The sequence below is a fragment of the Haliotis cracherodii genome, unplaced genomic scaffold (assembly GCF_022045235.1).
Source record: "Haliotis cracherodii isolate W230 unplaced genomic scaffold, xgHalCrac1.p SCAF_25, whole genome shotgun sequence".
NCBI classification, from domain to species: Eukaryota; Metazoa; Mollusca; class Gastropoda; order Lepetellida; family Haliotidae; genus Haliotis; species Haliotis cracherodii.
The window spans coordinates 508,345-519,883 of NW_027266281.1; the positions used below are offsets into that span (position 1 = coordinate 508,345).

Below are 11,539 nucleotides of genomic sequence, written 5' to 3' on the forward strand. Positions count from 1 at the left end.
ATATGATAACTTGGTGATTGCTTTGTTCATGGCCTAAGATGAGTGGCTTATAGTCTCCACAATTGTCACTTTTATTTTGACTGAAATTATGACAGAGAACCCATTGTCACTCACTAGATATGATTTGACATGTAAGATACAAGATACCAAAAACAAAATATAAACAAAATATTTATATCCGTTCTTATTAAATCTTTTGACAAACGAGTGGTGCCAACATATCAAAAGCCAACAACATCGTCCACGCGCATTTCACTGGCTGCAGAGGTATCTGAAAAAGGCGGGTTGATGGGGATTTATGAATAGGCAAATAATCATATTTAACGTCGTCATTCAAACGAACAACAGCGCGTTGTTGCGAATTGCAAGACCCAGTTAGATGTACAACAGAGCAAAGCATTGCTACATACGTCATGTATATGTGTAATGTAACACAGAATATCTACCTGAGCTCAAACGTATGTCCGCTGACTAAAGCTATCTAAAGATGAATTATATTTTTGGATGACACTTACGAAAATGTGAAATGAATATTTGTGGATACAAATGATATTTTACATGAATGTTGCTTACGTTATTTGAAATCACTGCAGTGTGGGCAATAGTTGCTTTTAAAGAAGGATTGAAGTCTCGGGGCCTGCGTAACGTATAGTGTGTATGCTGGAATCTGTATGGTCCACAACAAGAGGCTACAAAGATTGTAAAAGAAAAATGTGAATTTGTAACAGAACCACAACTATAACACAACTCCACAGAATGTATGGTAGCAGGAGTGAATGAAAGATTATGTGTGCCTCTTCAGACGCATGTAAATGATGACTAAATAGTATTAACATATGCCTTACACACCAAAGTGATGGTCGTTGTGTGGATGTATGGATCAATTGTCAAACTGATGATCACCATGTACGGCTGGGTTATACCATTATTATGTTGTTTGAGGCCCAAAATACATATTCCAAAATTCATGGGATATAAGGCTTAATCAGAAATCATGTCAGATCGTTTCCATGTCTGTTTCCTCCTTGCCCAGAAAGTGATTTCTTCGGCCTTGCTTGCGTCCTTACATCTTCGATGTCACAGGGGAACATATTGACTATATTTTATTTTGGTTATGGTTATTTATTTTACAAAAATAATGCATGCATAGTTTACGTAATCTCTCATACTCAATGATATCCCGTTTGTTTATACTCTCATACTTAAATTTAGGCAAAGTGAATAATTAAATGTGATCCCCGTGGGGATTCTGGATTGGCACAGGTCTCATTCAACTAACGGCTATAAGAGGCAACTCAGTTGATCAGGTAGTCAGACAAGTTAACTAATAATATCAATTTCTGGTTTGTCTAATCCGGCCTGGGCTGCGGTGTTAAACATCGAACTAACAAAATAAACAGCGTACACACAATAACAACAAATACATAAATAAAATAATAATCGTCCTTGATTTTTTCGGGATGTGTAACTTTAAATCTTTGTTTGCATGTAGTAGTTGTTCTGTTTCCTTGTTAGTTTTATAATCGAATGATGGTTTAGCCAATGACTGATATAGCCAGTTCCCTCCCACTGATTTACCCACTTGAACTGGCAAAAAGAGAGACCAGTTACCAAAATTTGATAAACCATAACTCGACCTACATGTAAATATGATGTGAATACCCTTCCTTTTTTCCCTTTTAAGTATTTTACTATCAATAAAAAAAATCTATGGCTGATATACCCAGTTCCATCAGGAAGATATACACATTTGGAGTAGCTGAAAGAGAGACCAGTGACCAACATTTGATAACCCCAAAGACGCCGACCTATTCCATCTTATGGCGGAGACTCCCCGGGCCATATCAACATTATACTTTTGAGGCTACCTGGATCTTGATCTGCCAAACAATTTTCGAAAATGTGATATTTCTGCAGGCTTCTTCTGAATGTGAAAACGTTCTACTTGTAAATATGTTGTGAATATCCTTGTGATTTTCTTGTATTTCCTTTTAATATTTTAATAAACATGTTTTAGCTTCCAATACACATGTTAATATTTCAGTTTATTATGCATTTCCTCGCCATTGTTTCATGGCAATAATATCTTTAAAGAGCCAATGTTATACTGTTACCTATAATAACCGACGTCAAATAAAACGTCTTGTGTCGTGTATCGCCTCCACGGTTTAGTCTTTAGACCTATGCATTAAGGGTCTGAGTGACAAAGCCTCTCCTCATGACTGTATGACAAGAGGGAGGATGACGTCCACTTTTCCTAATGTCAATTTCCTTTAAGTAGCATTCAAGGCCTCAGCAAATGTTTCAAAGCATGTTGAGGATATTTCCAAATTTGATGTATCAGTACAGTGACAAAAATGATGTCCAGTGCAGCTACTTTTTTTTACTAGTACCATGATATGTCAGCGTATTTTTTCAGCTGACGAAACACATTCACATATACCGTCAATCTAGAAAGTCTTGGTAGCAGGAAAGTGCTGCGAAAACTGCGAATAGTCATAATTTATCATATATAATGGTCCCTGGTGGTAGCAGATATTTCCCATGATCATCAACATCAACACCATCAACTCAACATTCACACCTCCAGTGCGGGTCATTCATTGTACCTTTCAGTGAGAAGAGACTGTTTAAGTTAGTTGCACTATCTCTGCCACATAGAGATGGTAACACGCTTCATACTGTGAGTTCTCGCCAAGTAGAAACCTTTTCATGTGAAGGAATATTTGACGTCAATACTTTCCTTTGGTCTTGCATAAAGTAATTTGTCATTTGTTGACTTATATAATTATATCAAAACTTGAAATAAAGATTGTAATCCTCAAGATACTCTTTGTGTCTTATATCAATGAACGTGTGTTACAATGTATGAAGACCGTGAGGTAGATGATTCAAGGTGGATGATACCATTGCCAACATATTCCTCTATCACACCTATTCTTTCAAATATTTCCCCTAATACTGCTATAACAATAAAGTTTGCATGATAAACGTCATCACATGTGTCTGGTTAGTTACCAAGGTAAACTTGAATAGAATGATTCACAATGGAGGACTTGCAAATGTCCTTGGGCCAACAACCACGTGTAAAGGGGGCGAGCCAGATAAAAAACTTGGTCCCTGCGTATTCATTCTTTATTCATAGTTTCCGTTTGTGTCGAAGCTTTGGATATCGCGTAATACTGACGTGGGTTGGTTCAATTTCAACACAACAGTATTGAACTGCACTACCCTTTGGTAATATGTCATATTTATCTACCTGAACGTCCAGATTCTATCACATTATATCACACTAGACGACAGTCAACGTGTGAGTTAAGCAGAAGATGAACACTATGCTTCGTTACGTGTCGATTCCCAAATTTAAACAATATATCAACCCAAAAATCTGAACAGAAAAAAATTAAGTGTGAAAGCAACAAATAAACAACAAATGGTGTGCAATCAACAAATGTATTATAAAAATCTCAATGTTTACAAATCAATACAAATTACTGCACATTTGTTACAAAGGCTGTACACAGACTGGAAGTACAATAATCATAATATAATAGCAGTGGTCAGTATCAAACACAATAACAGTCACAATAGCTAAAAGTGATAATATTATCAGATTCAACCAGCACCGACAGCGGTCAAGCTTTCGAGATAGCAGAGGAGAGGAATCCAGGGTGAAAAGCGATCTTAACGGATGATTCGAGTTGACAATCTAAGTGCCTGAAGGCATTACAAAGAATCAGAGAAAATGATGAAGAGTTAACATGTAGTTTGTTTCTGAATATATGTCAAGGCTGTTTGAATAGTCTCAGCTTCAGCAGTAAATATGTAGCTGTACCTGGTAAGCTTGAAGAAATAGTTTGTGAACCAATTATGGCGGCGCTGGCAAATTTGGCGGCATCCTTGGTTCCATTTGTGAAGATGTAGTGGTGAAAATTATGTTTATAGCGTAACTGGACATATTCCTGCTGAAGGATTAATTGGTTTGTATCGGATTCTTTAAAGTAAGTAAGTGTAATATCTACTTTTGGTTTGACTAATTGCTTAGGAGGCGTAAACAGTTATCGGTAGGGTGCAATAATATCTAGTTCAGTATGCGCTGCTGTTATATGTCGTAATCTGATCCCAACAAAGGACAGTGTCGTATTGGCAGCATGGAACGACTGGGGCGTATTCTAGTCCGTTATGTCCATGCAGTTTGAATATTGTTCGACCATAAAGATGAAACAGACGACCCATATATGTTACTAATGGTCAATGTCACCTCAACGGGGCCATCTCTAATGCATCACAATTTCATCTACAAAATAAATGGAATGAAAGGTTCACGAGGAGAAGTGTGACATGAAGCTGCAGGAATCCATTTCCACAACGGCCTGATGTATTCCTCTCATCTGAAACAAAAATGCACTGTTTAAGTATCATAGTCGAGTTGGATCTCTTTTTGATAAATGGCGAAAACCTTTTATTTCATTGGATTGGAGTAAGTGAGTTGGGTTTAACGCCGCTTTTAACATTATTCCAGTTATATCATGGCGTGTCAGCTTAATGTGGGAGGAAAGCTCGAAGTGATGCAAGTCTTAGACGTTAACCACTTCGGTGAAACCCACGAGCACGGGTATGGTGCTGACAAACCTAGAAACATAATTGGGGCGAATCAGGATTCGAACCAACAATCATAGGTTTCTGGCGTGCCCAAGGGACGCAACTCTGCACAGCTAATCGCGGCGCCTTAGACGACTGGGCCACCCGAGGTAGAATCAGAAGTTGTTGGTTGGGAAATACATATTGCCATGGAACAGCTACACATCTTTGGCAAATGCTTATTAGTTTTATCATGAACATGTCAGTTCATAAGAATATTCATTCACGTGGTACAAATGATCAGTTTCAGGGAGGTTATTCCATATATTACCAGCCAAAAATAACCTGTGAAGATAACCCTGTTATAATAGGTCTTCAACAACCAAGCTCGTCGAAAGAGGCGACTGACAGGATCGGGTTGTCAGGTTCCCTGACTTAAATGATGCATGTCATCGTATCTCAGATGTGTGGATCAATTCTCATGATATCAATCACTAGATTATCTAGTCCAGACTTATTTTCCGATCGCCGTCATGTATCTGGACTATTGCTGTGTGCGGCGTTTAACAAGAAACAGACACATACACCATAGACATGTAAAGTGAGTAAGCCTTATGAAATGTCAACCCTACTGATAAACTTCAAGGTAGGCAGGAGCGGTGGGGAAGCCAAGTGTTTAAAGCGTCACGCTGAAGACCCGGGTTCGATTCCCAACATAGGCACAATGTGTGAACCCCATTTCTTGTGTCCCCCGCCGTGATATTGCTGGAATATTGCTAAAAGCGACATAAAACGATACTCGCTGAAGGCAAGCTATTGTGAAGATGACGTCAGGTAATGAATTTGTGACGGCATGCACAATCGATGACGTCATGTATTTTCTCAACAATTAAGCATTATCCTTCAACTGACCAATCAGATCAATGAGCAAATATCGGAAATTTGTTACTGACCATCAGTCTACCCTTATGACTAATATATCAAATTAGGAGCCATGTTTTTTTGAAATACTAATGAACGTCTCCAGTATAACATTACCTTTTCTTATGGAGGTGGACTCAAATGTCCGAAATTTCCTAAAGCGTGGCTAATTTACATCATTTTAGAAGCTCTATGAAGAAAGTAATTTCACTGTTCTAACATGTGGGAACTTTCTTACTCGACAACTGTTGAACACTTACGTGAGAAAAAAACGAATAACATAATCGCAAATCACATCGAAGTATAACTGACTGTGGCCTAGGATGTGACTAGCTTCAGTAGACTAACAAAAATTAATAGAATGAAGATGTGTTCACTTTAATGAAGTGGATGGTCACGTGATATGTACTACGTGTATGTAGCTGTACAAAAGGTCAACAGCATTTGACTTTAATGATAACTTTGGCTTTGATCGCTACAATTTCTCAATGACATAGAAACTCACCTGTATGTACAGCATAACTAGGGCCGGGAAGTCCATTTGTATTGTTTGAACAAAGTGAGACACAAACTTCATCACATCGCCCGTCTTTATTCGTCATGTCACACCTGGCACAATCAGTCCCACAATGGCGTTCACAGGTGTTGCCAAAGTAACCAGGTTGACATGCAAAGCACTTTCCTTCCATATCACATGTCCCCTTAGAACACGTGGAACTACACACACTGGCGCAGTCAACTCCCCAGTAGCCTTGCGAACATCGAGAACAATTTCGAGACTCTTGCAGACATGCTTCACAGTTGCGAGAGCACTTCCTTCGACAGTCAGGAGACATCCATCCGTCCACACAGCCCTGTCTACAGACTACAGACTTTATTTGGTGATCGTAAACACAGTCCTGCTCCATGCAGCGACTATCACAGGGCTGATCACAGTGATGGCCGTGGAAGCCAAAGCGACAACCTTGGGTACATCTACCTCTTTTATCTGCGTTTTGATGGCAGCCGCTTGGACACCTTGTGCCACAATCGTCACCAGTCCAACCCTGGAGGCAGCCCTTGTTACAATACCCATTCCAGGATAAGCAGGAGTTGTCCACACATCCTTCACTGCAGGCTCGCTCACACCTGTCTCCCCACCAGCCATCTTTACAATATTGTGAACAATGTCCCGTCGTTCGGTCACAGTATGCATGCCCGTCATCGTTCTCCCTACAGTGTAAGGGACACTTTGTTGTACAGGTGGAGGTATAGTAGCCACCCTGGCACTGCAGGCATTGTCCTGAGTCCCTGTGACAGCCACCGTTGTCACAAAAACCAACACACCTGTTGTCACAGCTGCTTCCATACCATCCCGACACACATTCAGGGCACGGTGTTTCTTCCGTGGCCCACTGACAGTTGGAATCAGCAGACGAAGGGCATATGAAAACTACTGGAACATAAAATCATACAATCGTTACCATTCGAATAAATGAGTTTATATTTTATTTTTAAGTTTATTATTTATTATTCAGGTTAGGTTCAACCACTTCATTCAGGATTCATCTAAGAACAAAACATTGAAAGACGCATTTAAAAATTTAACAATATTCTCAGGTTGTTGAACCGGTATTACCGACATAATTTTGGCCCGTATGATCGGAAGTAAGACTTGTGAACTGTTTCACGGACATCTAGAGCTGTAGTCCTTGTAGTCATATCGGATATGCTCGGCACTATTCGCTACTTGATAGATGTCCCGTGTCGATATGACATGAACATGTCAATTTATTCGCAATTGTTAGAAGTTCTAGATCTATAACTTCTGACAGCGGGCTATGTGGGGCATCATCTAGAAATCTTAAAGCAAGGGATGAAACCATACTCACACAGTAGGAACAGATTCGTTGTCATCGTTCACATCGGAAGATACCTGTGGTAGTAAGGTGTTACACATTTCATTATTTGGATGTTTACTTTCCCTTTTGGGAGAGTAGCTATGTGACTGAAATAATGCCGATGTAACTTTACATTTAAATTTTAACTTTTTGGCGATCCTATTCAAAACAAATGTGTAGATAAACATTAGAAACTAACAGTTCAGTGTTGCGATTATATCATAAGTATGTGTTGATGGATCACTATGAAATAGTGACGATACCTGGTGTTCGTGAAAAGCTTAGGTGAATGGAGTTGTGCGTGCGTGCGTGCGTGCGTGTGTGCGTGCGTGCGTGTTCTTGTACAAGTCAAGTGTGCACATGAACAAACACGGGAACATGCATTTATTGTACAAATTAAACTAAGGATCAACACTTGTGTCAGTGATGTTACAAATTTGGAACCGTGCCCTACATTTCCATAAAACAGCAGTTTGAACATTTACCGAGGCTGTGGGACTGAAATCCTGATAAAAAAACTTCTGAGAAATAGTCGTATGACCCTGTTTGAAATCTTCGTAGACAGGGCATGCTGCAGGAAAGTTTAACTAATACTAATCCCTCTTGTCACACAGCCTTGTGGATACACTCTTGTCAGCCCTAATCCTTGACATCTTTGAAGAAAAACTTTGTTCTCAAAACTTGTGAAATGAGGAGACCAAAGACTAGGGCTTCTGGAATATATATTGACGTGAGTGAGTGAGTGAGTGAGTGAGTGAGTAAGTGGGTGGGTGGGTGGGTGAGTGAGTGAGTGAGTGAGAGTGGGTCGGTGGGTGGGTGAGTGAGTGAGTGAGTGAGTATGGTTTTACGCCGCTTTTTGCAATATTCCAGCAATATCACGGCGGGGCACACCAGAAATGGGCTTCACACATTGTACCCATGTCGGGAATCGAACCCGGGTCTTCGGCGTGACGAGCGAACGCTTTAACCACTAGGCTACCCGACCGCCCTGGAGAAAGCACGCATGGGGATGACTGTCCAACATTTTGAAAAGTTGAATGGGCTACAGCTGAAGAAAATTTGTGCATGTATTATTGTCTGTCTTAATCTCGATATATACATCTAAATATGAAAAATATGAGGCGGTTTCACTGGTTTCGTTTATTTCTAACTGACCATATTAGAAAGAGATCAGAACGTCGATATTACTTAAGCTTAATGTCCAAACTAGTATTAGCACACGCACAGATGCACACACACGCGCGCGCGTTGATGCACATCTATTTAAGTACAATATTCTTCAACGCGACGTTAAACCCCAATTCATATCAACTTACCTGCATCAGAGGTGTCTTCCTGTCTGTGCCCTTGTCGTACCTTGAAGCTTTAACCTGAAACCCTGCACCAAAAAACTGTATAAAATATATTTATTTAATCCATTGCAACCATTGCTCTCCGAGAAATTGTTTAGTCAAGTGTAGAGGTGACGCATGTCCCTTTGTGGTGGAGATAATGTTCTATACGTCTATCGTAGCACTCACGTGTGTCTCGCCCCCTTCACGTCACACTGTTGTATAAGAAGGGGAATTAATTGTCAAAGGGAGCTGTAATTATATAAAAACGACTTTCAGTTCTAAATCTTACACAATAAAAACGGGCTAATATGCCCGTATTTTCATATAGAGGACGATGGGTTGACCCGGGTTCGATTCCAACATATGTACTATGAGCGAAACCCATTTCTAGTTTTTTTCTGCCCGTATTATTTATGAAATATTGCTAGGGAGTACTCACTCTCTATTATCATATTAGTGGATTCATTTACATTCAAAAGATATCAGTGAAAGTGCACACTCACACATACAATCTACGTAATCGAACACATACACCGCCCGCCCGCACACAAACACACACACACAAGCATATGTACATCCTCGTCCACACATAAGTGCAATATTCTTATATTATATATATTATTATTACAATACACCCTTTCATCTCACCGTCACCTCACCAAGTGGAGAATATCATTTCCATATGAAACTTGTTAACAACATCACATTACCCATGTACGTTAACCCGTTTCATCATACTAAAAACCCTTTTTCGTCATACCAAACACCCCGTTTCATCATACTTAACAACCGGTTTCATCATACTAAAAAACCCGTTTCACCATACTTAATAAACCGTTTCATCATACTGAAAACCCCGTTTCGTCATCCTAAAATAACCTGTTTCATCATACTAAAACCCCGTTTCGATCCCCTACAGTATGTAGCGAATCGCGGCGCTTTAGACGACTGGGCCACCACGCCCCCAATTAGTCTCTGAAGGATGCCAGTATCATGTCAAGAATATGCACACAAACAATATCCACTTTGCTTGCTGCAGTTTGTGCACATGAAAAAGACGCCTATCCATTTCAAATTCTTATTTGAAAGCTTCGGGGCCATACCGTCATATTGCCGAACACGACCCCAAAGCTTGAAACAGTAGAGACATGATTTCGCAACCGTGTTATGCAGGCATAGCGGGAGTAAACCACGGGAAAACCCTCTAGAAAGGTGTCCTCTTAAGCCCAGGTAACTACAGTACACCGCTCTCTCTCGGGAAAACTGATCATGTAATCATATAATATAGTAGCTTGTTGAATGATGTCATCGGGAACCACAGTTTCTCGGGAATATTTGGTTGTGTATTGTCCCGAAATGGCCATTTTATTCCGTTACGAGACTGTTGGAAGAACTATAGCTGTATACAATGTCATGTATACGGGGGAGGAGGGGGGAGGTCAAAGCGAGGTTAAATTTGGGTTCAATCTCGCGTTCCAGATTACTGCACTCACTTTTATATGACTAGGTGCGTAAATGTAGTGCGTGTTCGTTGTAGTGTGTATGTTGTGTTTGGCCCTGTGTGCACACACGCACACACATGCCCACACATGAAAACAAACACACGCATACGCACACAGACACGCACACATACAATGTACGTACACATACACACTCACATATATATGCGTACACACTCACACACATACGAACATACTCACACACACACGTACATACTCACACATATACACACATACTGACACAATCACACACACAAGCATACACACTCTCTGTCTCTCTCTCTCTCACTCACACATACAATGCACGTACATAAATGCATAGACACACATACACACACATAAACACACACAAACATTACTATACACACGCAGACACATACCTGCACAATCATACACAGACACACACACACACACCGGTACAAACACACCTACACACACATGCGTACACACACATATACATGCAGACACAGACACAGAAACACACACACTCACACATACAATCAACGTACTCGAAAACACAAACACACACACACACAACACACACACACACACAACACACACACAACACACACACACACACACACACACACACACACACACACACACACACACACACACACACACACACACACACACACACACACACACAAGCATTCATACATCCTCGTCCCAACAAAAGTGCAGTATTCTGTTATAATAATACACCCTTTCATCTCACCACCACCTCAGAAAGTGGAGAATATCATTTTCAGATATTAAACTACATGTAAACAATATCACATTATCCGTGTACGTACACGTGACCCAAGCTCAGTGTCATGACGTGAGGTTGTGAGGCAGCCTCCCGGCGAAGTGTTGTCTCGTCATACTAAAAACACTGTTTCATCATACTAAAAATCCTGTTTTGTCATAGTAAAAGCCCTGTTTCGCCATACTAAATCCCTATTTTGTCATACTAAAAACACTGTTTCGTAATACTAAAAAAAAACGTATCCTCATACCAAAAAAAACCCATTTCGTCATACTAAAAACCCTGTGTCATCATACTAAAAACACTGTTTCGTCATACTAAAAATCCTGTTGCATTATACTAAAAAAACCATTTCGACATACTAAAAACCCTGTGTCATCATACTAAAAACACTGTTTCGTCATACTAAAAATCCTGTTGCATTATACTAAAAAACCCATTTCGACATACTAAAAACCATGTTTCGCCATACTTAAACCCCTTAAAACACTGTTTCGCCATACTTAAAACACTGTTTCGTCATACTAAAAACGCTTTTTCGTCATGCTATAAACCCTGTTTCGTCATACTAAA

General features: G+C 40.0%; 1 pseudogene; it reads right to left on the minus strand.

The window, feature by feature from the left end:
- Positions 1-4,293: 4,293 nt before the first annotated feature.
- Positions 4,294-7,407, minus strand: LOC139472795 (scavenger receptor class F member 1-like; annotated as a pseudogene).
- Positions 7,408-11,539: the final 4,132 nt, after the last annotated feature.